We start from the raw sequence: 22,383 nt of genomic DNA, 5'->3' as shown, positions 1-22,383 counted from the left end.
TACATGGCGGAACTAGAGGCTGCCAGTGCTGTGGTAGCCCCTCAATGGAAACTGTACATATCTGGAAAAAGTATGAACGTGCTTTCTAGCTCAGGTTATGACTTATAGAGATGCAGGTATAGAAAAAACTAACTCCCATCATGTTCTGAAAAGTTCCAGAAAATGTAGTGGGATCTTTATTTGATTTTTGCTACCTGTAAGTTTGTCTGAATAATTTTAAATACCACTGTGGTGTGGGGATGGCTGGTTTAAGCAGCCACACCTGCCCTGGGTCAAGCTAATTAGACCTGGCCAATTGGATAATTGGTTAAGCATTAGATAATTGGCCAGGCTAATTGGACCCAGGAACAGGAGTGGCTGCACCTGTGCGTAGTGAGGTAATCACTGCGCACAGGTTAAATCTGCCATCCCCGCCCACACAGGGGAGCTTCGGTCATGACTGTTTTAACATCTGCTCCTTGGCGTTAACATCTTGCCAAACCCTCGTTAATAAAATCTGGACTGTTGGAACATCATCTCCCTGTGTCTCTGTGCTGGAGGGCCCCAAAGAAAGCCATTTCGGTGGCCTGTGGCAGGCGTGTTTGTCACAACCACATAGCTACTTTGAAGGTGAATTCTTCAATTTAAAAAAAGCTATTCATTGTGGCTGAAACAGAAACCTACCCAGCATTTTACAATATCACTTTTCTTTCCACATAATAATAATAATAATAATAATAAAATAATCTATTTTACTGCCAGCAAGATAGGCTAAAATAAATGATAAAAAAACTTAAAAGAACAAAAAAAAACATGGAGCACTTTGGATGTTTAATTGTCAGGAGGGTTGAGGTGAAGGTATTAGAAGAAGAAGTTTGTCCTGAAATGGACCCCGCACAAAATAGCTATGCCTAGCCTAGCACCTCAGATAAGCCCTAAATGTATACAGCAGTGGTTATCTGAGGATATCGCTATCAGAGTGATAAATTAAGTTCCAATGTGTCTCTTGTCAACCTGTCACTACACTGTGATAAAGAAATGCACAAATTCTCTAATTTTATAATTTAATAAATTATATTTTAAATATCATTTATTTTTATTCTATTTTCACATTTACTAACTCATGAAATGCACAATGATATTGTAACCCAGTAGAAAATGTAGGTTACTAATATATATATATATATATATATATTGTTAAAAAAGAGTGAGGTCAAGTTAACCCTGTCTTAGCCTATCAGAAGTGGAAAAAATAAGGAAGTCTCCCCTTTTAATTGATTTTGACTGACACTTATTGCATGCGTGCACTGCTTGATCAGCAGAGCTGCAAGACCGAACAAAGAAAGAAGATTCTATGAGTAGATTGTGCTCAAATAAGGTAATTATTTGATCAGAACATGATATAAATGGCTTAAACTTATCAAATTAATTGTAGGAAGGTTTATGCCCACGGTTGAGCTACCGGGAGTCCCGTTTTCACGTTGGTTATTCTTGGTGACATGTTCACTCTTTAATACGAAGGAGGCTAGCTCCGGTTAGCGGCGCCAAGTTAAATTCATGCTCAGTTCATGAAATAGGTAAATTAAGTTGTTGATTTGAGCTGCCACGGTATAAATACTGGTACGTGTATTCAGCAGAACGTGTGTTATGTTTACAATTGGATTATTTCGTCGAATTAAGAGAGCCATTGGTTCTTGGTTTTGTAATCTAATATAAACTATGCTAAACCTACACCAGGTTAAAAATAGCCGGTACCGCATTTATTTGGTTAAAACCTAAACATGTTGCATGTTGGTGACTAACTTCTGTTTTAATATAAATGGAGCTGAAGCACTTAATATAGCTAAATAAGCTAATTGAGTTTAAGCACTTATTCCAGCTACACAAGCTATAATGTTACTCAGTTTTATTTAGTGTGTTAAAATGAACTGCCAGTTCATTTTACAGTTGAATATTATACTGTACAGTTAAAAGGGATGCTATTTTGAGTTGATACTTTAAATTATTGAACTAGAATATAACAGATAAAGGGCCTATACTGTTATTATCCTAGTATAATGTTGTATACAACAGAAGACTGTAAGCCCTGTTTTGTAATACAGGTCAGGTTTTTTGGAGACCGCCAATTTTTGGGAGACCCTGGTCTTTTGAGGAGATCGATCCCATGATTGTGATGACCCGATCTTCTGAGGAAGGAACGGAGTCCAGTGTTAAAGAAATCACTATGGCTGATCTGTGATTTGTGATGGCGAGCCACCCAGCTTGATCTTCATTGACAACTTCACGCGGAGGACAGAAACATCATCTGTTGGAACGACTGAACTTCTCATCGTCACCACGGTGTGGTAGGACTGTATCCACACAGGACATAGGACACAGGACAAGACTTTCAATCAAACGCACACACTTTGGGGGGGAAAAAAGGCCTGTTTATTATTTTCTTTTCTTTAATACAGTCAACCCTAAAAGGTTTTTGCCCGTTTTTCACTATCTTAAATTTTTTTGTTTTACAGTTTTTTACATGGTAATTAAGAAGAAGCCGCAAGTATTACATACCAGTTTTATCAGAAGTCTCTTGGCAGCCTACCATATTCTACTTCTATGAGTTAGATAATCAGAAATAGCCGTTCAAAGCAAAACCTTTCATTTACGTTCATGAAAAAAAAATTTTTTTTTTGTAATATATTTCCAAAAGTACATGTCTCACCACAATGAAAACACCCTGCGATGTAGGTCCAGGGTGTATGTAGTACCCACACCAAATATCATGTCAATTGAACTTGCCATTGCTTTACAATGTGGCATTAAGGTACATGAAGAGCCTGGTGCCTGAGCCTTGCACCAGAAAGGACACTAGACCTAAAAATGTTGATAGAAATATGTTTTTATTCCAAAAGCACAATTGAAATACTATATATATATATATATATATATATATATATAAAAATAAAACATTTAACTTTTGAACTTTAACGTATAAAAAGTATAATAAACAAAATAATAAATAAATAATTTAACTAATTAACTACTCTTGGTCTTCAATCAAGACCTTAAGTAGAATCAAGTGTCTTAGTGCTTGGCTAAAACAAAAATCTGCATGCACACTGGCGCTTTGTGGATACAGTTGGACACCCCTACTTTATATGGATGCATTTTTCTTTTACTGTGATGATACTCAGTACCCTTCCTGGTTTCCTCTGTTATTGCATGTGTCACACTGAATGGTTTCAGATATTTAGACAAAATGTAATACTAGACAAAGAAAACTTGAGTAAACACAAAACTCATTCTTTAAAATAATTATTTATTTATTATTATTTTTAATTATTATTTGTTTAATGAAAAAAAGTTATCAAACACCCATATCACCCATCTGAAAAAGTAATTGCTCATTTAAGCTTAATAACTGTTTGCACCACCTTTATCAGCAATAACTGCAACCAAACGCTTCCTATATCTCAGATGATGTGCAAATGATTTTAGAATTTACCTGCTGAGAAAAGGTGAGCAGCTGTTGAAAGACTGACAGGATCTGAAAGGGAAGCACAGCTGAAGAAGGGGATGGAGGAAAAATGCTTATGAAAGAGAGGAATGGACAATAAGCAATCTACGTAGGGAGGTGGAGATTTGACTTTATTTTTAACAAAGCCAAGCTGAAACCCTATCTCAAAGTGAACGGTGGTTAAAGAGTGGTATGAAGAGGCCTTCTGTGCCCAACACATTTGAGTGAAGAGTAGAGACTTTACCTGTGTGTTCCATGAAGCCTGCGTCAAGGTAAACACTTTGGGGATACTATGGGCAGTCTTACAGATCACGCTCTCTGTCCTTATGACCCTGAACCTCAGGGGTATCTGCAAGCCTTCCTTGATTAATGACCATGGGCAGGGCTCAATGTTTTGCTGACAACGGAAGATTTAAACAATAAGAGCATAACTTTTCATCAGAGATCTCTCGAAGACTGCTGGTGGCTGGTGGAAGTATGTCATGGGATTGAGGAGATGCTTGGTGGAATAATCCCCCCCCCCCCCCCATAAAATAAAATAAATAAATACATAACATGATTATTATTTAAGTAAAGCAATTTGAACTGGGCTGCATAATGCCGGATTTAGAAAGTCAGAATGCTAACCACGCACTGCAGCAATTCATCCGTCTTCACAGTAGAAACATTTCTTCATTCGTGTTCACATGTTGCTGCTATAAAGGGTTCAAGTGCACATACACAAAGACCTGGCACACAAACCTGTCAGGCTCAGTCACACCAGCACCATAGGGTGCAGAAGGTGTACAGAAAAGTGGACCGAGTGCTCCCTGTTTTTTTAATGCCTCAGCATATTTCTCCACCAATTTGTACATTGTGGAAGAGGGCCTACAATCATTTTCAAGGTTTTGCTGAAAATAGTCGGTTTCACACAGAGGAAGTCGCACCTGAAACGTTAATCAGCATTTTATCTCGCTGGTCGTCCAAACGTTTCATCTATCTGCCAGTCAGCGATGCAGTCCGCACCGCGCAATGAGAAAACAAGCTCACTTTATTGGAAGTGACTTATGACCTGCCTATGAGCTCTATTCATCAAAGTCACCGGCTTTCCAGCAGCAAGCGCTGTTCTCTCACCTATTACTGCTGAGGCACCCTGTTCCCAGCAAGTCATAAGAATAGAAACATATTACTTACTGCAAACCTTAAACCGGGGGGACCATAAACTTAAAAAAAAAAAACTTTAATAAAAAGTTACATTTATTATTTCTAATTTTATATAATGGACAAATAGTATCACATCTTAAACTGAACAGGGTGCAGTTCTACACACACTGACCCCATGCAGCTTACATTAGAATGTAGCCAGCAGCTACTGCAGCAAGAACACGTCACTATCTAGTTACACCTAACAAATGTTAAACTAGAAGAGTGCACTCAGTAGAGTGCAGATCTCCGCCAGGCGTGTTCGCTTTGCTGATGCAACAACAGAGGCTACACAATCAATTCAACCAGACAAATACAGTATTTTTACCATGTGCCACTGAAAATCCCAAAAACCCGATTCAGTGAAGTAACGCGCTAAAGGTGGTGACATGTTAGCTAATTGCATTCATATCAGCCACGATGTGTTAGACAGAGCTGACGTTGACGTTATAGTCTGGCACTTTCGTTTCAAATCTGGACAGGAACAATTCCAAAAGACCAGCGATGTAAAATATCAATTTCAACGTGAAAATTCCAACAAAATAATTGCCACAGATTCAAACATTAACGTACCCCGTTAGTTGGCGGATTATTTTGTTGGCATTTTAACGTTGAAATTGACATTGTAAATCGCTGGTCTTTCATTCCAAACGGAAGCAGTTGTTGATCACTTGCGGCCCCTACCGGCCGAATAGGAGGAGTGAGGAGTTAGCACTTAATGTCACACAATGCGGTACAGGACCTGTATGTGTAATAATTAACTCCTGTATGTATTCCAATGCTCTGTACTCTCGTATGTTTTCTTGTATGGGGATGGGACGACATGAAAACAATTTTCAACCGTCCACCACATTTTGGCAATGTTCCAACACTCTCGTCATCACTGTTGCATGCATCACAAAAACTATTACACTACTGATGCTTACATGACAGTGTGAAATATCCACATAATAATAATAGTATTTCCCAAGAAATTGCGAAAAATTGTTGACACTTTCGTTAGGAGCAACGACTTTGACTGCTACCACAGAATAAATGTGTAAGTGAATGCGATAATAAGACTATTTTCGGTTACGCTTACCCATAATCACATGCGGCCCCTACCAGCCGGTTAGGAGGAGGGAGGAGTTAGCAGTTAGCAGTCAATGTATTTCAATGGACAATGATGGAAATTAATTCAAATAAAATACTTGTCGTTGACCGATTTGCTAAATATTCGAGAATTCAGGTCGTTGACCTGCTGTCAGCATGCACAACAAGTATTAGGCTGATCAGCCCAGTAGCATGCGAGATTAGCTGCGGACAGATACATGCACGCACACACACGCACGACCAAACGCATAATCCCCTCCAGGCTCTCGCTTGGCGGAGATAATGATCCAAATGTGCAGCAGAAAGAGTAACTTGCTGATAAATCATTGTGACAAAATATTTGGGAAGCTGGATAACCAAACATACTGCACCCCATTCCTTTGTAATCAGCTACGTTACAATCTAACCAAAATTTTACATAAACACAGAAGCAGTTTTTTGGTCACTGACCACACCAATGTGAATAAATAAATAAATAAAATACTGCTTGATGGATTATGAACTTGCAAATATGTAGCTTTAACTGTCTTGTTAGTTAAATTATCTAACTGATTTTGTAATTATAGATAGGGGTTGCACGGTAGTGCAGTGGATAGCACTTCATAGCAGTTTGAATCCGTGTTTGAATTCGGCCAGGGCTATTCTATTTCCGGGACTACCGATGCTTGCTAGTTTCTCTTGACTGGCACCACCAGCAGCTTAATGCTGTTTGGACTCGTTTGCAAATTGTAGAAATGCTCATGAAGTGCCTTTCCGCTCATCTCCCTCCTCTGAGTACGGGGAAGGGGCAGCACCTCCTTTAAAACCCCAGCGTCAAACCCTGCGTCTCTGCTCCACATCACAGCTTCACTGCTTCCCTGGCCGGAGAGCAGATCTTTGCCTTCGCAAATTCACTTTCCCTCTTTTTGATTCCTGTCCCCCAGTGGATACTTTGTTCCTTATTTTTCTGCTACAGTCCATAGACCCCAGGCAATCTGTCAGACTTTGGTTACACTTGGAAGGACTGTAGAGAGCTACCAGGCACAACTGATACTGAGTCTATAGGTCACGGTGGTCACGCTGGATTTAGTAGTTATTTGTGGAATGAATTAACAAGTACTTAAATATCCACCTCTGTGACAAACTGCATGTCCAAAAAAACAAAGGAAGATCGTTTCATTTGGTAAAATGCAAACACACCTTTATCACTCAACTGACTGAAGCTGTCCCATTTTTGATTCATTTTGTCCAGATTTATCCCCATGCTTGTTATCAATATGGCCTTGCAATTAAACATCATTTACATTTAAAATGTAGCTAATAGATTCAATAAACAAAGGTAAATAAATATTTATGGGAACAAAATTCTAATTGTACAAATTACTTACTGACTCATTTGCCAGTCTGCGGTTTGAATGTGTATGGATCAACATGGGTTTAAGAAAAACAAGCACGAAACCGTCCAGACCCATGGCGCAGCTTGGCGAACTATATTTTTTGGTTGATTTTACGCGCTCATATATGGCAGTTGGTTCTGTCAGAATTCTGACTGATAGCCAGGTCAATATTTTCACTGGAGACTTAATACATCCCGCCTTCTAACTGCAAAGTCCCTGGTCATTTGTGAATGGTTTAAATGGATTGTGAAAATAGACACTTCATGCTACAATCATGATAACGGCAATGACTGTGCTGTGAAGTTTAGAAAGCAAACAACAAGGCTGAATCCTTTTGACGTAATTTACGTAGAAACTATATGCTCAGATCGCCTAGTTTCACTGACTGCAGCCAAACGGAATCGATAACGTTTCAGAAAATATATAACTTTAAAAGATGTAATTAAATCTTCTAGTAGGACTTCTGCCGTTTATTGAGGGTGTGACAGGAAATTTTGGTGCCGCTGACTAATCAAATGTTTTTCACATTTACAGTTTGATGAAGCAAGTTCCATTCGCAGTACCTTTTTACAGGTTAGTGCTGTCAGATTGTGCTAGCTACTTTACATTAACCTTGTACGGCGATCAATAAAGACTAACGGCATAGTACTGCTTACTTCTTCTCACTTCTACCACCACTGTAATGAAATAAAAAAAGGGCTACAAACTACCTTTTCTATGAGAAATGTGTTGTCGAGCTCATGCGTATACAGTGCTGGCAACATTGTAAAGCTCAGTTTTGCCCTCCGTACTATATAGCTAGCTAGCTAGCTATGGCACGTCCTCACCTCTAACGTTATTTGTTCTCCGTGTGTCCATACATCTGTATCAGTGGTTGTAGTTGTGTGTCCTTAGTTCCTACTCATGCGTGCAGGATAGCATCCATACGCGCTAACTAGGTTAAGTAAAGTAGGCGATCCGTACGCGGTAGCTAGGTTAGCTAACGTAGGCGAAGCGCGAACATGTTAGGGTTAGCTAAAGTAACGTTAGGTGATAAAGCTGTGATTAAACGCAAAACGCGAACATGTTAGGGTTAGCTAAAGTAACGTTAGGTGATGAAGCTGTGCTTAAAAATGGCGTGCCGTTCGAAGTGGTGATTTTGGGAGATGCACCTGCGCATGCGTCTTACTAAAATGTGTCCTACTAAACGAAGCACCACCTGCGCGTGCGTCCCAAAGGTTGTCTGTTAGTGAGTGCCACGCATAGCCCACGGCGCACAGGAACTGGATTTTACCACTGTACCATTCCCATAAGTCCTCACTCAGGCACTTATGGGAACATACCTTTCAACCAATTAACGTCACAGGAAGTAGTTATATGATTGTGAACTGAAATGCCACAAGTAAAAACACAATGTCCAGTTTTTATCATTCTGCTTAGGGTTCTGTGTTTTCTTGCATGTTAGTGAAAGCTGGCTTAGCAAAGCTAATATTGTGCAGGTCTTGTCTTCATTCTCAGATGCACTTTTAATGTCTTTTAATGAGTGTTTTCCTTTGACGTATAAGCATTCTGATGTTTTATTCTTGATTTGTTTTCATATTTCCCTGCAATGAAACACTTATTGCAGGGCAATATGGTATACAATTAGCAAATATAATGCAATGTTTTGTAAACGTGTGAAAATACAATGATTTTTTTTCACGAAAAACACCACAGGGGTGTTTTTCCAATATATATATTTCAAAATCAGAAAGCAAATTTAGTATATTTACTCATATAGTGTGAAGTTTAACAATATCATGACTATTTTATTTCAATATATTTTCAGCATATTCCATTTCCATAAGGTTGTGTTTGACATTGTACCATTCATACTGTATAGCCTTTTGACACAATCATCTTAAAAGCCCCTTAATGAACTATATACACTATGCAAAGTGAATACCTGTATGTATAAAAAGCATCATTGCCACATAACAAACATATTTTAAGACTGAATCCCACTGAAGTCTAAAATTAAAATCCTGAAGAAGGTCCAGGATAAGACATCAGACCCTATAATAATAATAATAATTATTATTATTATTATTATTATTACTATTGCTGTTGTTATTATTATTATACAAGATCAATGAAAAACACAAAAGAAAATAACATAAATATGTAAATATTAAATGCACACTATCACATACAATATATGTTCATGTGATAGAGATAAAAATGAATTTGCTTCAGTTATAATCATAATCGCACTGTTGCAAATCAGATTTGATTTATCTGCAGATGGAGGTGCCATTATTTACTGCGTTCTCACAGCGTTACCTACATGATGTTAAGTGCTGGCAGTGAGTGGTGGAGACTTTCCTGCTGCTCTCTTTACATGCTGCTTTACCACCAACGCGCTTCTTTGAAAGACTGTTGCTGCTCCCTACAGTTTAAAAATGTTTCTCTTTCTAAACTCTAAATTTCCCCTCCCTTCTTCCTTGTCTCGTTCTTTCACTCTCAAGCTCTCCGCAGCTCTCTCTCTCTCCTTCTTCCTCTTTGTAGAAATCAGTTAAATCCAGTCACTCCGGTCCAATCAGAATCAGGCTCAACACTTCCAAAGGCTTTGGCCAGTAAATCCCACTTGAAGAGTGGATATTTCCCAATGTTCATGCACTTCCTGCTTAGTAAATGTGCTTTGGACGGGATTTCAAAACCATAATTGTGCTTCAGACCATCAAATGTAAATACCACTGGGAAAAGGCATTAATTATCCAAAAAAAAAAAAAAAATTCAAGCTGCTAAATGTACAGGAGGAACATTTTATGGCTGTAATCTTAATAACTCTGGGGCTAATGATCTTTGCAGAGTAATTTATCAGTTCTAATAGTGCTTTTCCTCTGTATTACCCCTTAAACACCCTTTGTTACCGAGCTTAAGTAGCGCTGCCATAAAGCCACTTTCTCTGGGCCTCTTCTCGAGGACGTTGCCAGACCCGGGGAGCAGATCCAACACAACAAAGTGGAGCCTGCATAACAGTCTGGAAAGCTCGCCCGCAAACTGTTACTCTGAAACACTTTAAAGCACCTTAGAGTCACCTTAGCGTGGCTTAACGTCACGGCGGGACGGGGCAGGCTCGCCCGCGCGACGGTAAACCGCTTTTGAGTCGTAATCGCGGCTCGCTCCGGACGGTCGCAGAACGGCGTGGAGGTCGGCCCGCGGTAATTAGCCGCCGAACCGGGACGGCGGGCTCGCAGGAAACGCGCTCGCCCCCTCCAGAGGAAACGCACGTCAGGGCCTTTCGCTGCATTAGCAGAACCAAAGCTGGCCCCAGACATATGCTACTTTATTCGCAGATTCCGGGTAAAGGTGCCCTTTCGTGAGGTCCCTAAATAGTAGCGGAAAGAGAGACTGCGCTTGAGTTAAGCTGAAGGTTAGTGCACTCAAAAGTAATGCGTGAAAGTAGCACCGCGTTGACATTTTAATCCAACTTACAAGCTATCCTATGTCTTCAACCCCTCCTCCATCTTTGACATTAATGCCTCTTGTTGATATATGGCTACACTGGCTAATATTGCGGTGCTAGTGATGTGCGTTATGTTATTTCATCTTAGTTTCAGGCCTTCCCCCAGCACCACGTCTCGCCCGCACTGCAATCCAGCTTTAAGTCTCCTCTTTCTCGACAGGGTCAACCCTGCCTTCGGTTGAAAAAGAGTGTTTTTTTTTTGTCCTAATAAAGAAGAAAAAAACTTTCACTCCTCCCTTCCAGCCACAAATGTGCATGTAACAGCCCCTGCTTATTTCAGTTCTGGATGTCATTAGCCGTTAAATAATTTATTTGAGACGGCGTACGAAGGGGAGGAGTAGTTTTAGGCGCAGCTTGTGTCCGAACGCATTTGCGGCCCCTTATTTTCCTCTCGAGTCACATCTGAACGAGCGTGTTTGCTCTGGGATGATGTCTTTCCTGGGGGTGCCCTCGGAAGCAGTGATAACAGGGTTGATGACAGTGTTGCGGAGGCCTGGGTAGGGGGTGCCATTGGGGGATACGGCATTGTTTGAACTGGCAAATATCAACTTTCTTGCGGTGGATGAGCAGGGGCTCACTGGGGAGGGAGGACAGGTACCTCTGAGTGGCTTCACCTCGCTTCAGCCTCCTCAGACACGGCACTTTCCTCAGAAAAGATGCCGGGGCATGCACAGATGATTAAAGACACCGCGGAACATACTGGAAGACGTTTATTCCCTAAAGTCCCTTTCCGGAACAAGCATCCTACACTTGTATGTTTTGTCGCTTAGCTATGTGCACACACGTTATGTGTATGCACAGAACACGCACAATAAATACAATTTAAAAAAAAAATACAATCATTTCGGAACAGGCTTTACTTTCACTTCCAGGATTTAAGATACATGATTTCAGAGTGACTTGATAGTTTATTAAAAAGTGTTCTGTCATCAGACAATAACAGAATTTGACATTTGTAAATATCATTGAATACTGGAAAAATAAACACTGTGAGTGTGTGTGGTGTAACACTTCATTTTTTACAATACATATGAGAGAGTGAGTGAGTCTGTCAGTCAGTGAGTGGGTGGGTTGGAGGGTGAGTGAGTGAGCCGGTGGGTTGGAGGGAGGGTGAGTGAGTGAGTGAGCTAGCGAGTGAGTGAGAGAAAGGCAGGCATTATCCCTCAGGTAGTTCTTTCCTGAATGCAACAGAAGGTAGGAACACCCTGAGCGTGTCGGTGGTCGTGGGCCTTGAATTTGGTGCAGCCCAGCACGCTCATACACTTAACATCAACACGCATTCATAATTATTAAAGAAAAAACCTTAAAAAAAAATGTAAACGGCGTTCAGTTGAGATTAGGGCTAAAGAACTTGAGCTGAACGCACGGCACAGATTGGGGTGATGACAGTGAGTCTGGAGGTAGTGGTGGAGGCACGCCACCCGTGTTTTTTTTTTGGCTCGGCGCAGCCAGTCTGTGACATGTTTGCGCATGCTTGCTTTTGTGCTGTCGGAGTGACATATGGAAGTCAAAAAAGCGCTGAAACTGCCAGAGTGCAGCGCATGGCTCTTCCATGTGCTCGTTAATTAAGAGGTCTGTGATTTACATCGGGAAACCGACACGGGCGGTTGTGTTATTATTTAAAATGCATGTCATTTTATTACTACTGTTTAATTGGACAAGGTTCCTTTCATAAATGTTATATTGTAAATATCTATAGTGTAATCACTCAGGTATTATTATAGTGGGGTTTATTTCCATTTTTCACACCATCTAAAGCCCTCAGTCTCATTTGAATGCAGTAACATTCAATTATACTGTATGCATATATGCTTAGAGAATCCCTCACTAAACCTACATATAGGCTAAAATATATTTTACATGATTTAATTTAATCATTGTCGTTGAAAATGACAATTATCAATTAAATCGCCAAATTTGTCAATAGGTCAGTCCGCAGTAACTGGTGGAATCACAGAAAAGGACTGTGCATGATCCAAAGCACCACTGTCTCTTAGAAAAAAGTTGGAGGTAGTGCTACGGCTTTGGCACGTATCGCTGCCACTGGAACTGCCTCACTTGTCTTCATTGATCATGTGACTACTTACAGCAGCAGCAGGATAAATACTAAATGGTACAGCTTCTTCTTGCAGTCAATCTTGGTCTCCTCTGTCCACAAGACCTTTTTTCCAGAACACGGCAGGCCCTTTTAGGTGCTCCTTAGCAAACTATAACCTGGCCTTCCCGTTTCTTGCGGCTGGCTAGCGGTTTGAATCTTGCAGTGTAGCCTCTGTAGTTCTATTCATGAAGTGTTCTGCAAACGGTAGTCACTGACACATCAACACCGGCCTCCTGAGAGTGTAAGAGTGTTTCTGATCTGTCAGAAAGGTGTTTGGAGGTGTTTCTTAATTGTGGTGAGAATTCTGTGGTCATCGACTGTAGAGGTCTTCCTCTGCCTGCCAGACCCTTTGTGATTACAGAGCTCACCAGTGCTTTCTTTCTTCTTAAGGATGTTACAATTAGCCTTATAATGGCTTCCTTGACTTTTATTCACTCAACGCTGGTCCTCATGTTGACAAATGCTAAAAGCAAACTCTCAGAATATTAGAATCAAGACTAGATACCAAAAGCTCTCTTGTACCTGCACTAACGAACACACCTGACTAATTAGAAACACCTGTGAAGCCATAAACACAGGTGTAACACCTGTTATGTCTCAAATGTTATGCCGGCCTGTAATGGGGGAATAAAAGTATATGAAGTGGGCATGTATTTAAAAAACTATAAAATGCCCTTGAATAAAAGCTGAGAATCTGCACTTCAACTGCACATAAATTGTTTTTTACAAATCAAAAATTGTAGAGTACAGAGCCAAATCAAGAAAAAAAATGTCTGTCCCAAACATTATGGAGCTCACTGTTCATTTGGATTGGATTTCAATGGCATACAACATGTAGCAAGATTCAAACATAGAAAATAAGTTCTTAAGTCATCTTCAGGTCCCCAACTTTCTAAATTCATGATTGTTTTTTTATTCTCTACAATAATACAATTGGCTATATCATATCAAAGTGAAAACAAAACCGTGTCAATCAGATAGGCAGACTCCTAGACAGCTTTATCCCTTCTTGGCTTTGTATGAATGAAATGTACACTATCTGCACTGCGAATCCTTCTTTGCTTTTATGTGCTAATCGTCACTGTTAAGCGAGACTATTGTGTTTGAGTCACTGGGAAAGCACTTCACGGAAAATGAATGCAAATAGCACAGGATGCCAACACACAAACTGAGACTTTTTTCATTCCCACTTGTGGTCGTCCAAAAAAAAAACCACAACATATTTTTTAAATGTATTTTAAAAAATTAAAACATTCTGTATTTCAGCAAGGTGGATCCATTTTCAGTTTTATTTATTATTAATTTCTCATAGCAGCTTTATTTGAACATGTTGCAAAGGAAAAAAAAAAAAAACCAGAACCAGAGCCACTACTGATTTTGGAACAACTGCACAGCCATGCCAGTGTGTGTGGGTGTGTAAAAATCTGGAGGTTCTCGGCTGCGTTGTTTTCGCTCTGTTTTGCTCCCCTTGCAGTCAGTTGGTACGGAGCACATGCAAGGCACTTAAAATCCAGCCATGAATCAGAATTTGTTCATCTGCCGGTCAATACTAGTGCGGTTAATAACACAGACTGAACCTTCAAAGGGAGAATCTGCTGTACAAATCCTCAATGAAATGGTAACGTAGATGATTGTACCTTCAAATATTTTTTGGAGAACAAACTCAGCTTTGCAGGAAACGTGATGCAGAATATTTATGTTTGAATAGAATTGTATTTTATATATTGATTTTAGTTTGCATTTTAATGCAATGCTCCCGTTTAAAACACTTAATTTTCACATTGTCGTTATCATTCTGTCCCCCTGCATGGTCACTTGATACAATGGGCCATGGTATTGCTTTGGAGAACAGCCTGGCTTGGCACAGTGGATTCGAACACGTCACAAAACCCAGCCACAAATTTTACTGATGTGGTAAGACACAGAAATTAGTTTGTCTCAGTCTTGCATGTCAAGTCCTTCTGTTGACGTTTGAGTCCAAAATGATTTCATTTTTGAAAAATATTCAGGCAGCTGGCATTCTCCTATCCACGCTGTGAATTAGCCATTTATACTGTAACTCTATCTACTGAACACCTGGGCATCACATGTGTCAGGTGTGTGTGTGAGAGAGAGTGAGAGGCAGTGTAATTGAAAGAGTGTGTGCGAGACAAATGAGATCATGCATTCATATCTCCCTTAAAAAGAAAGGAAAAACACATACATATTAGCACCTGCCATGGTAAAATTCCAGTTAGTGAGATTCCAAAATGGCCCCCAGGGATGGCCTCTTTCCATCTGAGTGGACGCAGGCCGAGAAACAGAGGGGGGGCGGCGAGGGGGTGCTGGGGGGGCCCCGCTGCCCTCCAACAGCCCCCCAGTTCAGCTGTTTGTGGAACAGGAGCGGACAGGCGAGCCAGGCACGTACGGCTCGTCTCCTCCAGAGGCCCCGGCGCTTCTGTTCGTCCCCGCGCCCGCTCCAGCCGGGTCAGATGTAAAACACGGACCGCAACATGTCGCCATCTCGCCGCTATTCACCACGGCCGCTATTCACCATGGTCCACAACGTCGCCATCTCGTCGCTATTCACCACGGTCCACAACGTCGCCATCTCGTCGCTATTCACCACGGCCCACAACATGTCGCCATATCGCCGCTATTCACCACGGCTGCTATTCACCACGGCCGCTATTCATCACGGCCGCTATTCACCACGCACGTTTTCCGCGGCCGCGTTACTGACCACGGAGCTCTGAGCATGAGCCTGTTCCACATAGAACTGAACGTATCATATCATGTGATTATGGTATTGTGTATTTGAAAAAAAACAAACATAGTTCATCTACTCTCATTTAGCACATGAACCATCTAAGCAGAATGGTATACCCTGTAATTGAGAGTGGACTGAGTAAATGATTAGGTTTTCCAGAATTATCACCCCAGGATAATTATTTTCTCTTAGGTTTTCAAAATGTACTTCAATTAGGACTACTACCTTGTCACTTTGTGCATTTGAGCACACAATAAAAATAAATAGGAATCCAGGTAATCCAAATGTATTTAACGCAGCTATTGAAATTTGACATCAGTATCGGACCGTAATGAATGCTTTCTGCCTGTATTTACACAATAACAGCTCAGTTCTTTTCTGCCAAGTTTCCATGGTAACTTGAATGCACCACAAGACAAACAAAATCCAGTATTTTATTAGTGTTTATAAATTGTCAATTTATATTTTCTTTGATTCCTAAGACATATAAATTGTATTTTTATACAAATAACCTCCTGACTGCTTACAATTTTACTGTGTTTCCATGGCAATAGGATATGAGTGGAACTTAAAAATAAACATTTATAACCTCTTTGAATAAATTATTTAATGTTACTAAATAACATTATTATATTAACAACCATTTTTTCCACAAATATTATTAAATTTAGTAAATAGGAAAAAACTAATGAAAATAAATGATCTCATTGCTTTAATATCATCTGATAACTTCTCAAAAAAAGGTATATTGCTTCCAGAAACGGCTACTTTCAGTTTTGTAATTTCCTTGATCATACCATCTTCAGATGCAGTTTTTGTCACAGCAAACAATTTGTCTGTCTTCCAAGTGCAGGGTTTTGTACTGTTTTGCAAAGATGAAGTTAAAAGTCAAGTTGATCACACTGATCATTAAGATCCCCCTGAATTTTCCTAGAGACCTGCTGATGTAGCCCACATGTGTGTCACTGACTACTGCATTGGTTGTGATTTTCTTGGGCACCCTAGTCCCTGCGCATATTTATTCATGTATATATTTATTTACGTGCTGATGTATTTCACTGAGCACCTGACAGTTCATGTTAAGTCGCTGAATTGTGCACCAACTTTGAAATCCGGCTCGTTTCACAAAAGTTGCGCTGTGCGAGCTGAGAACTGTGACGTGATAGATTTCTCCCGCTCTTTTTGGAGGGTTTCACATAGAAATTGCAGTTGCAAGCTAGGCACGCATGTGACAGTTCATGTAGGCAATCGGTAAACTGGCTATCGTTCTAATTCGCTTGCCTCGTTCTGTTTTGTATCAGACTTTTGCGTTTGTGCACATCTTTGTGGCACACCTCTGCTCCATGTGGGCTGGCCACAGGTGCCAGGAGCCAAGAAATCAAGGGGTATCTGAGGGGTGGAAAAATTTGGCTTGCAGTCAGATTAAATTAGAATTATAAGCCTACATAGAAATATAATTATTTTAAATATTAATAATTTTAATACTTTAATTTGAACTATTACATCTCTCCAGTAGACTTAATGTGGCCTCCCTCCACTTGATGGTAACGTTGGGCATTTTGCTATTTCGAATATTCTAATTAAACTGTCAACTAGAAGCCATCCATCAGTAATGTCACCTGTGAGATAGTGGTGACACAAGTCACAGTTGCTCCAAATGCAGCTGTTGTACAGTATGCACTCCAGGGTATTTAACCACAGAGCCTAATACCCTACTCTGTAACGGGCTTCACATAGCCTAGGACCTGTATGTTTACCACGTGGGACCCATCTCTACACATGACAGTGTGTTCGTTCTCAGTCAGTGCCTGGGTGGGAACTTGAGATCTATCAATTGCACCAAAGACTTTTTGGGAGAACAAATAGTGTGTAGAAGTTTCACTTGACACCTATGTTGGGGCTCAGGAGACTGAATGAAGTCAGTATTTACATTACGCCATTGCTTTTATTGACACGTTTGGATGCGAAGGCCTTGCTTCCATTCCACGGCATTGTCCAACAGCCCGGAGAAAGCTGCCGGTTGCAAGGAAGCTGTAGGTTGCAAAGAGCTGTCAGTGTTTACAAGAAAGCAGTTTAGAAAAATATACCTGAAGTGCACTTTTTCTGAACTAGATCCCAAAGAGAGTAGACTATTTACTGTAAAGTGCACTTTCTTTTTGACTTTCCAGAAATAAACAGTTTGAAAATAAAGTATACCACTTTAGGATGCAAATGTTAGAATACATGGTATACATATTCCAGTAAATATTTATATATAAGCTACTGAAAATTTTTTGAATTAGTTTTATAAATTACTAAAAATATACAAAAGTATATAAAGGTTGCTAGAAACTGAGACTGGTAACTAACTTTGATACTGTTGATCATCATATCCTGCTAGATCATCTTAAATATTGGGTGGGCATCTCTGGCTTTGTTTTACTCATATTTGTAAGACAGAACTTTCAGTGTGGCCATTGGCAATTCCAGGTCCTCTCCAACGAAAGTGACTTGTGGTGTGTCCCAGGGTTTTCCTAGGGCCAATTCTGTTTTCGATTTGCATGCTGCCTTTAGATAGGCTATATCATGCACAGACACAACATTCCAAAAGATTCCATTGCTATGCGGATGATATGCCGGTACCTTTAGTGAGGATTTCTTGTGAGAAAACATCAGTCAAAAAAACAAAAACATTTAATCTAATGGATGTGATATTTTTTTACTCCCCCCCTCCCCCCCCCCATCCCTCACATACGTATGAATTGTTCACAGACCTTCCAAACTCATCGTGCAATATGGCTGCACGATATAGCTACCTAATCTTTTAAATATCTTCTGTTTTATATCCCAAATAATGATCTTTATTATTTTCTTACATAGCATGTGTATAAACACTTTGAATCCACTCCACCAGCATTTGAAATGGTATGGGCTTGGGCCTTATCTCCCACTTAACACACGTGAGGGTAAAACAAGTGTTGTGCTCCTTAAAGATACTGTATATAGCAGGTTCATTAGTCCTCCAAGATTCAGATGCAGATTACTTTGTGAGCAGACAAAGGAGACAGCAGTCAGCCATTTTCCTCCAAGCATTCTTATGCACGGTATTGTGGGATAGCTACCTGGCCAGAAATAAGTGCCTGTTGATGAGGGTTATCAAAATTTAGGGGCACTCCAATAATAGGCTACTCCTTAAGTATTGTTGTATTTCACGAGGGAGAGCAGTTTTGAAGTTACATGATGATGGGAGAGTCATGCAACAATAGAGAAGGGGAAGAATGAAAGAGGATAAGGTTTTAGAACAAAGTGAGAGGTTAAACTTAAGATATGTAATATTTTTCTGAATATATGGAGCTGCACACGTATAACAATTTCAATAGTTCCTTGTTTAAGGATTTTATCATGAGAAAGGGCGAAATGTGAAACAAATCTTGATAATCTTTCTCTTGTATTTGTTTTACAAAAACATAATAGTCTAACAGTCATATTGCTGGAAATATGTACTTGATCTCATTAAATAATGCCTCGTGTTGTGGCTCTGATTCCGTACTTCAAAGTGAGATAAAAAAAAACATGTTTAGAAACATGTATCCAAAGTATGTGTTTGGTCATATATTAACCTTACAACGTTAAAAAAGAGAGAACCTTTGACTTCATCTTCATATTATTTGCTGTAAAATAGGCATTAGAAAATATTACCTATCTGGAGGAGGCACAGTTATTCTCTCATGTAAAAAATGGATATGCGTGCTGTAGATACTATATCAGGGTTTGCCATCTGTACTCCTCAACTGATGTTGTAGCAATGAACAACTCCTGAGGGGGTTAGAAGCTGTTTTCTTTTGATCAGTTAATTTTAGTGTCACTTTAGTGTTGAATACCCATAATGCTTCATCAACAGACAAATTAATGAGTCACATGTAATCACTATCAGTGTCATTAGTTGCTGTGCACTGACATATTGATTACGATTCAAGGTCCAATACTTATTCATTGAAAATCTCCAAACACAGACTGGTCGTTAAATTGTCAATCTCTGTACTTTTACAACATTTTTCATTTAGTCTTTTTTGAACAAACTGAACAAAAAGACATCTTTTCAGCATTCCAAGTGATTCTGGTGTAGTGGCAGCCCAATCCTGCCATTTAGCTAACAGAATTGGAAATGCTGGGTAGGGAGGGAGGGGGGTGGGGGGTTGTAAGGGAAGACATTTGAACACATTTCCCCTCAGATCCGTTTCAAGGCTCATTCAAGTGTTTCCTTAAGTCACCAAATTTGCTTCAGCGTTCCCCGCATCAACATCGTTTTTGTATCGCAATTTTATTTCACACGCATCATCAAACTTAGAATATTAAGAAGTGATGAGGCCCCTCAATTTTTCTCATCTTGCATGCGAGATTTAACCTAAAATACCAGGCTTATTTTTGCTTGAATTCAGATAAGAATTCTTACTCTGAAGTTTGATCAAAGGCAGACAAAAATGCCCAAATACACATTTGAGTTTCTTTTAAAAAGCAGTGCGATAGAGCCGAGATGGTACAGAGCAGATTACCGTAAACCCTTAACAAGTGACAGCCAATCCACTGAGCGCTGAGTCTATTCTTTCCATTAATGGAACATGCAGATAAGCTCCTTCGTCTAAATAATGTCGTGTTCTGCGTATCAGGATCTCTCTAACCACAAAGGTGGCTGTCTCCATGAATTCATGATTTAAGGACATATAGGTGCATTGTCTGGTTTTTTTTTTTTTTTTTTTTTAATCTCTGTTGATATTAATCCTAATATTTGACTGGACTTGTAATAGGAGATTCTAATGACTGGGGCCCATTTAATAAGAAAAAATAAATAAATTGCACAAGACATGGCTCCTCAAAGGATACTGTAGACCCCGAGGCTAAGAGGCCATCCCAAACATGAATTTGGATTTAGCATAATTGTGCACAAAGTGAAATGAATTGCATGGAGATCGCAGTCCCAAAACTGTTCCTTCAAATAAAACCACCACAGTCATCTGCACTGAAATGGCAAGATAGAATAAAACAGAGACTTCACGAAAGATGTATTTTTAATTTTTTTTTTGTCCAGTCCCCCACCCCACCTCAGGTATCTAACAGCGATAGACCCAAACACAATTGCCAGGCTTCATTTTAGTTAATCAAGCCCTAAGCAAAGAGATGCTGTTTGACGCCTCAAGAGACAGATCAAATATGAAACATAATTAAACACCAATTAAATTCAACCTGACGTTAAAATAAAAATATCTACTGTGGAGGGGAATGTCAGATGTTTCTGTTCCCAGTGCTGTGAAATTGATACCTATAAGAAGAGGGAGTAAGTTCAATAAGTCATAAAATGTTTTATGTATTTCGTGTCTTTTTCTCAGGCCAAAATAAAATGATTTGACTGAATTTGAAATACACATACTGCACTTTCACCACGTCAGGCTCGTTTAACCAATTTGCTTTTTATTTATTTTTTTGGCATTTTTGGCATTAGAGCTTTAGAAAATAAAAACAAAAGAAGAGAAAATTTAATCATAATAAATGTGTGGTAAATATCTAGGTCTTGCGTGTAGCCATTCATATTTAATAACCAATATGCACACAGCGGTGAAAAGATGAATAATATTTGTGGCAAAAAATTAGCATCTTACTGTTAAATTACACGTTAATTACGCAGCTTCATAAAGGAATAATATAACTTTGAACTCGGAGAGATGGCAGAGTTAATTATTTCCAATTAGTAACGAAATTTATTCAGTGACATATCAAACCTTTTAATATCAGAGATTTTTTTTGTTTTTATCCCAGAGAAAAAAACTTAAGGGTTGCTGTTGTGTTTCTCAGACACAGGGGGCATACTAATTTATTGCACGTTATACCTGTCTGATGTTGTGCTTGGTGCTCTTGCTGAGCTATAATTAGAAGATAAAATGCCAAGGACTGATTACAATCAAGCATCTTATGGGGATATTTGAATAAAATTTCAGCTTGGCACTTAAATAAGGAACAGAAAGCCTGGACATTGGTCAGTTATAAAGTCCTTTAAATAGTTTCAGTGCATCTAAAAACGTGAAATAATGAGAAATAGAATATTTTACGGATTACATTGAATCTTTTGCTGAGTTGAGTGACCACAGGACATCAGTTTAACGTCTCATCCGAAAGACAGCATCTCCTACGGCACAGTGTCCCCGTCGCTGCACTGGGGCATCGGGGTTCACAAAGCAGCCCCTTTACTTCCTCTTATATAGGATGTGATGTCATCACGTGGGCCCGGCAGCACCTGAATTCAGTTAGAGTGACATCACGAGCAACTCCCCCTGATCAGAACTGAAGTAAAAACCAAAGATGGGGTCCGCAATGTTCCCTGAGAGACTCTCCTTGTCGCGCTGCTAATGAAGACCAGCATTCTGGCTTACTGCCTGTCACAAGTCATCATAACAGCCCCTCAGCTCACTGGATCTGATGGTCCCCTAAGCCACCAAAGCCTGTAGTGAAGAGATACTATATCCCGATCCAGATTAAGATCTGCACATGCTAATGCGCGGACTCCTCAAAATCAACCAACTACAGGCTTCACAGCGTCATTCTCCGTCTGTGCTTTACGAGAGGATTAACGCCGGTGACAACCCTAAGGAAAGCAGGAGCCACTGTTTAAACGGCGCTTTTTGATTTTGTTAACGTGTGCGTTTCAGAGCAATCACGTTTATTTATAGTAACCGATACACAAGTGGAGTTAATTTATTCCTAAATGGAGCAATTAGAATAATAAGCTCAATATGCTTGTGTTAAGAAAGTCTAAATAATGATCTGACTTGCAGATTATGATGGGACTAGAATGCAGAGTGCTTTCCCAAAATAGTCAATGATTTCATGGCACAAATTCTGTGGAAACAGACAAAAAAAATCAGATTAATTGAAACATATTGCAGAAAG

The 22,383-nt window shown here is 39.7% G+C and overlaps 1 long non-coding RNA gene across 1 annotated transcript; it reads left to right on the top strand.

The window, feature by feature from the left end:
* The first annotated feature begins 1,283 nt into the window (after positions 1 to 1,283).
* On the top strand, positions 1,284 to 2,391 carry LOC118213834. The gene is made up of 2 exons (XR_004762523.1): positions 1,284 to 1,357; positions 2,082 to 2,391. It is a non-coding gene; the product is annotated as an uncharacterized LOC118213834 (long non-coding RNA).
* The last annotated feature ends 19,992 nt before the right edge of the window (positions 2,392 to 22,383 follow it).

The sequence above is a fragment of the Anguilla anguilla genome, chromosome 15 (genome assembly GCF_013347855.1).
Source record: "Anguilla anguilla isolate fAngAng1 chromosome 15, fAngAng1.pri, whole genome shotgun sequence".
Lineage (NCBI taxonomy): Eukaryota > Metazoa > Chordata > Actinopteri > Anguilliformes > Anguillidae > Anguilla > Anguilla anguilla.
This window is presented reverse-complemented; position numbering and strand designations above follow the sequence as displayed.